At 38.6% G+C, this 7,253-nt stretch overlaps 1 protein-coding gene across 1 annotated transcript in view; it reads left to right on the top strand.

Annotated features, from left to right (window-relative positions):
- Positions 1-7,253, top strand: part of DCC (deleted in colorectal carcinoma) — a 1,585,944-nt gene that overhangs the window by 1,438,156 nt on the left and 140,535 nt on the right. The window lies entirely within an intron of this gene.

The raw sequence follows: 7,253 nt of genomic DNA on the forward strand, positions 1-7,253 counted from the left end.
TTTTGATCCACATTTTCTTCCATTCTATCTGGGACATCCTAATGTGATCAGATCAGTTAGCAACGGTAGCTGGGCACCTTCTAGTTCCTATGGTCTGACTGATGTTCACCTTTTCCATTGGCCCATTGTATTCGTTGATTTGAACCATCTTCAATTGTCATCTCTCCTTTCTTCTGCACATGGAGAGAACAATAGCTGCACCTTAGAGGGCCACTCATGAACTTACACGATCCCAATCAATAGTCACCAAAATAGGATGTAGAAAGTTTTCTCTGGGCTATATTATGTCAACTGACCATGGCATTCCCTGAGACTATGGAAATGAGCCCCTAGCACCAGCAACTCGTTGCCTTAAAGTGTTGGAGAATGTCTAAGAAGTTTTCTTCATTTCATCTGGATGCTTCACCACATTCATAGCTATGCTTGTAGCAAAAATAAATACCCAAATAAATACATAAATATCCTCTTTCAAACCTTTATGCTCCCACTCTTCCTCCCATGCCTGTTCAACCTGTGTATCTGTCCCTGTATCTACCCACAGAACACTAATGTTCCAGGGGTGTCGATAATACAGTATTTACCTCAATTTCCTTTAACATGGATATACCTTTCTGAGTCTTCACCTGTCTTCATCATCTTTCTCCCTCTTCTTATCTATTGCCTTCCCCTGTCACCTGAGTTAACATGTGTCTGCCCTTTAGTACTAGTGTGGCTTTGTAGGATAAGCACTGGACCATTAAGTAGGTTTGAATGGGAAAGTCAGCAGTTCAAACTCACTAGCCACTCCTTGGAAACCCTATACAGGATCACTGAGTTGAGACAGACTCAATAGCATTTAACAACAACAACACCCTCTAGCCAGTAAATTACTCTCCTTTCCCTGTCACCCCTGGCAACCATCAAAGCATGTTTCTTTTAGCATATAAATCATTTCTTGAGTTTTTATAATAGCAATCACATACACTATTTGTCCTTTTGTGATTAACTAATTTCACTCAGCATATTGTCCTTCAGGTCCATCAATGTTATAACATGTTTCACGGATTCATCATTATTCTTCAGCATTGCACAGTATTCCATTCCATGTATACCAAAGATTTTTAATCCCTTTTTCCATCGATGGGCATTTAGGGTGTCTCCATCTTCTTGCTATTGTGAATAGTGCTGTGATGAACATTGATGTGCATATATTTACTCGTATCTTGGCTTCTACGCCTTATGGATGTATATTAAGTGGACAGAATGCTGGGTTATATGTTATTTCTACTTCCAACGTTTCCAGGAAATGCCATACCATCTTTGTCAGTAGTTGCACCATTTTACAGTGCTCACAACAACGTAGGAAGGCTCCAGTCTCTCCACACCCTTACCAGCATTGGTTGTTTTCTGGTTTTTAATTAATTTATTTATTTTTATTTAATGCTGAGGAGAGGTAGTATCTCATTGTTACTTTGATCCTGGTGTGGCGCTATGGGTTAATGTGCCAGACTGCGAAGTTGCTTTGAACTGTAAGTTCAGTGGCTCATGCTCACCAACCACTGCTTGGAAACACTATACAGGGTTGCTATGGGTCAGAACTGACTCGATGGCACTTCACAACAACAATGGCTAATGATCATGAACATTTCTTCATATGTTTGTTGGCCACCTGAAAATGTTATTTGGCGAAGTGTTGTTGTTGTGAAGTGCCATAGAGTCAGTTCCGACCCATAGTGACCCAGTGTTGGGTTTCTGAGGAACAACTGGTGAGCTTGAACCACCAACCTTGCAGTTCAAATGGCTTTGCAGTCTGGCGCATTAACCCACAGCACCACACCAGAACTCCGATACCATGTATTAGCATCCCTAAATTTATGCCTATTTTTCGTTGGTGGTTTTATAGTTATTTTACATTTAGGTCTTTAATCAACACTGAGTTTGTTTTTATATATGGTGTGAAATACGGTTCTTGTTACATTTTTCTTCAAATTGATTTCCAGTTTTACTAGCATCATTTGTTGAAGAGACTCTCTCTTCCAGTTTAATATGTTTTGCCTTTTGTCAAAGATCTGCTCATTATATGTATGTATGTGGTTCAGTTTTCTTCTGGGTTCTCAATTCTGTTCCATTAATTAATGTATCTTTCTTTGCATCAATACCAAGTTGTTTTGACCACTGTGGCTGAGTAGTAGCTTTTGAGATCAGGAAGTGAGAGGTTTCCAACTTTGTTTTTTTTCCTAAGTCCTGGTGTGGCACTGTGGGTTAATCGCCAGACTGCAAAGCTGTTTGAACTGCAAGGTCGGCAGTTCAAGCTTACCAGCTGCTCCTTGGAAACCCTATACAGGGTTGCTATGGATTAGAACCGACTTGAAGGCACTTAACAACAACAACAATGCTTTGTTTAACCAAGATCTCTTTTCTTTACATATAAAGTTAGTGATAATATGTTCCATCTCTTTAAAGAATGATGTTGGAATTTGGATTGAGTTTGTGGTATATCTGTAGATTGTTTTAGGTAGTCTTGACTTTTTCACAATGTTAAGTCTTCCTATCCATTGTTGTTGTTGAGTGCTGTTAAGTCAGTTCTGACTCAGACCAACCCTATGAAGGGCTTCCAATGAGTGGCTGGTGAGTTTGAACTGCTGACCTTACAATTCAGACGGACTTTGCAGTCCATTTCTTTTCCTACAGCACCACAAAAGGACTCCTTCCTATCCATGAGCATGGTATATTCCATGTTTTCAGTCTCTTTTGGTTTCTTGGAGTAGCGATTTGTAGGCTTTTTGTTGTTGTAAATGTTTGTTTCTCTGTTTAGATTTTTCCTAATTATTTAATATTTTTCTGTGGTTACTGTATTCCTGATATTGTTTTCCTGATTTCCTTTTCTGAGTTGTCTTTATTAGTGTAAAGTGATCCAACTGCTTTTTGTATATTGATCTTGTACCCTGCCACTTTGCTGAATCTTTCAATTGGTTCCAATATATTTGTGTGTGTGTAGCTGAATCTTTTGCATTTCCTAAGTATAGGATCATATCATCTGAAATTAGAGAGAGTTTTACTTCTTCTTTGCCAATTTTTATGTCCTTGATTTCCCATTTTTGTCCTATACCTGTAAGAATTTCAAAAAAATATTGACTATGAATGGTGATAGAGGCCATCCTTGCTTTAAATTTATCTCCATTAAGTGTAATGTTGGCTCTTGGGTTGGTATATATGCCCTTAATTATTATCTGGAAGAATTTCATTTATATTCCTATTATTTTTAGTGTTTTTATTAGGAAGGAATAATGGGATTTGTCAAATGGTTTTTCTGCACCAATCAATATAATCATGTGTTTTTGTTTTGTTTTGTTTCCTTTGTTTCATTTATGTTTGGATTGTTTTGTTTGTTTTTCTAATATTGAACCATTCTTGCATCTCTATTATAAAACCCACTTGCTCATGGTGTATTATGTTTTTGATATGTTGTTTAATTCTACTGGCTAGGCTTTTGTTGAGAATTTTTGCATCAGTGTTCATGAGGGATATTGGTCTATAATTTTCTTGTTAGTGATATCTTTGCCTGGTTTTGTTATGAGAGTTATGCTCACTTCTTAAAAATTTATTTGAAAGTTGAAAATACATTTTAATAAAGCTGAATGGTGATTTATATTAATAAGTGGCTTATATTATGCTTAAGTCTTCAAAGTCATAGTAAACTAAAAACCATATCTTGTTCACTAATATTATACATGAATGGCATCGATAGGATCTGGATACAATGTACCAGCTCTACCTGTCATGCATTAACTATATCTAATACATTTTTTAAAAAATACAGTATGTCCTTTAGTCCAGCAAGTCCCTAGGTTAAGAACACCAGACTTGGACTTCCAGTTCTGGAGACAGAACAAGCAGAGTCAGGTAGGATGAGCTCCATGGAGGAGGTGCCAAAATTCCAAAGAAGGTGCTTTCATGGAGCTGCTCAAGAGCTCTGGATCTAGTATAAGGTGCAGGGCATCAGGTTCCCACACCCACAGGTGTAAAAATCACTGTATAAAGGAAAATATTGCGATTCCAGAACCGATCGGGACTCTGCCTATGGGGCACTCCGGCCCTGGCTACGTTCAGAGGGTGGGCCACAGCCAGACTGACACAGTGAAATCCTGCACAGCGACATTTGAAAAAAGAGGAGTGGGGGATTCTACAAATTTTTTCCTCTTCTTCCCTGTCGTGCCCTCTCTGCCCAGCCTGGCCACCTTCAGGTGGGTGGACATGCACCCCCAAAAGCACCCAGCATTGAGCCCACAGTTTCCCCCATGGCACATGGAGGAGGAGCCCCATTGGTCCCATGGGCTGACCTTCTGGCTGTTGCTTATGATGTCTGCCTTTGGGACCCAGCCCTAAAGTTGACTTGGGCGGGACCCTTTACTCCTGCCTATGCAGCAAGTAAAAAGCAAGACTGGCCATAGAGACAAACCATATGAACACTGTAAAACCCCAACATAAAAGGCAAGAGCCAGCACCAACTACTACACACCGATGCAACTATTTCAAAAATTATGCTGTCTACACACAGAACCTAAATGGCCTTCAGAAATGAAAATAGTGGGCAATCTTTCTCCCATTAACTTTTTAACACTTATGTGTGTACCTCCATAGTGGTGACTAGAAGAGGGGCCTGAACGAGTGGACACCCTCACCTACTGCTTGAGGTTTTTTCTGTGTAGACACACTGACCTGCACAGCTAAGGCCACTGGTCAGACAATTAGGGTTTTATTTTTCTTTTGGAGTGGTGGTTTTTGTCTCTGCTTTTATAACGCTTCTGTTTTTGGTCTTTTGGATCACACTTTTTTCCTGGGGTGGGAGCTTTTTCTCCCTACATAACCCAAGAAGAGACAGCAATCGTGGCTATATAGCCAAGCTACAATCATAGCCCATAATATACCACCATTGGGACAGGAGGCAATACCAACTACTAGGCATTACACGCAAAAAGGGAAGCCTATCTCCAGATCATATCCACTAAGAGACACTCAGTAAGCTTAACAACATACATCCAGTTAAGCATTAAAAATCCACCTAACTACTGAAAATGTCCAGGAAAACACAACAAAAGATCTCAAAACATGTCCAAAACTAGAACAGAGTAACTAAGACAAATGAGCTGGAGGCTGACACAGTCTTTCCTATAGAAGAAGAGCAGGATTTGGATCTGCCTGAGAAAGAATTCACAAGAATGATACGGAAACAATTCAAATGCTCCAAAAAGGAGTGGAGGAAAATAAGAAAAAAGTCAGGAAAGTGCTACAGGAGCAATCAAATAAGATAGATCCAGCATTAGAAACCATTCAAAACCTACAAAAAGAGGTCCAGATAATTAATAATAAAATATCAGAAATGGACAATACACTGAAAGGGCAAAAGAGTAGAATTGAAGAGATAGAAGCCAGAACCAGTGAGCTGGAAGACAAAGCCTCATGAACATAGATGCAAAAATTCTCAACAAAATCCTAGCCAACAGAACCAGCAACACATCAGAAAAATAATACATCATGAGCAAGTAGGTTTTATAACAGGGATGCAAGAATGGTTCAACCTTAGAAAAACAATCAATGTAATTCACCATATAAATAAGAAAAAGGAAAGGAACCACATGATCATATCAATGGATGTAGAAAAGTCATTTGACAAAATCCAAGGTCCATTCCTGATAAAAACACTCAACAAAGTAGAAATCAAAGGGAAATTCCTCAACATAATTAAGAGCATATATACAAAACCAACAGCCTACATTACTCTCAATGGAAAGAAACTGAAAGCCTTCCATCTACAATCAGGAACCAGACAAGGATGCCCTTTGTCACCACTCCTATTCATTATTTTGCTGGAAGTCTTAGCAAGAGCTATATGGCAAGATAGAGAAATTAAAGGTATCCAAATTGGCAAAGAGGAAGTAAAACTCTCTCTGTTTGCAAACAATATGATCCTATACATAGATAACCCCAAAGACTCAGTAAAAAAGCTACTAGACCTCATTGGAAGATTCAGCAAAGTGGCAGGATATAAGATCAATGTCAAAAATCAGTTGGATTCCTCTATAGTAACAATGACAGCGCTGAAAAAGACATTAGGAAAGCAATACCACTCAAAGGATGAAATATCTAGGAATAAATGTAACCAGAGAAACAAAGGACCTATACAAAGAAAACCACATAACATTACTACAAGAAACCAAAAGAGCCCTACAAAAATAGAATAATGTACCATGATCCTGGATAGGAAGACTTAACATCATGAAAATGTCGATACTGCCCAAAGCAATTTACACATATAATGCAATCCCAATCCAGATTCCAATCACATTCTTCAAAGAGATGGAAAAACAATTACAGACCTTATATGGAAAGGAAAGAGGCCCAGGATAAGTAAAGTACTGCTTAAGAAAAAGAACAAGGTTGGAAACCTCTAACTCCCCAATTTAAAAATTTACTGCACGGCTACAGTGGTCAAAACAGCCTGGTACTGACTGGTATAATGAAAGATACATTGATCAATGGAACATAATCGAGAATCCAGAAATTAACCCATTTACATACAGCCAAATGATTTTCGACAAAGTACCTAGGTATATTGCATGGGGAGGAGATAGTCTCTCTCACAGATGGTGCTAGCAGAACTGGAAAGCGATGTGCAAAAGATTGAAACAAGACCTTTACCTCACACCACATAAAAAAACCAACTCAACATGGCTTAAAGACGTAAAGGTGAATCCCAAAATTATGAAGGTCATCAATGAAAAAATAGGGACAAATGTGAGGGTTCTAATTAAGGGCATATACAGACTACCAAACATTTTGGAAAGTATACAAACAAAAGTACACAAAATAGATGAAAGGGACATACTAAAAATTAAAAACTTATGTGCATCAAAAGACTTCACCAGGTTGAAAATAGAAATACCTTATAATCCAGCAATCCCTCTACTCAGTATTTACCCGCAAGAAAAACGAGCCACAACACGAGAAGACATATACACGCCAATGTTTATAGCAGCACTATTTACAACAGCAAAAAGATGGAGACAGCCAAAGTGCCCATCAACTGAAGAATGGATAAGCAAATTGTGGTACATACACACAATGGAATATTATGCTACATTGACGAATAACAAGGAAGCAGCAAGCCACCGCATAACATGGATGAACCTTGAGGACATTATGCTGAGTGAAATTAGTCAGTCACAAAAAGAGAAATACTGCATGGGACCACTACTGTAAAAGGCTAAGAAAAA

The sequence above is a fragment of the Chrysochloris asiatica genome, unplaced genomic scaffold (genome assembly GCF_000296735.1).
Source record: "Chrysochloris asiatica unplaced genomic scaffold, ChrAsi1.0 scaffold00021, whole genome shotgun sequence".
In the NCBI taxonomy this organism is placed as follows: domain Eukaryota; kingdom Metazoa; phylum Chordata; class Mammalia; order Afrosoricida; family Chrysochloridae; genus Chrysochloris; species Chrysochloris asiatica.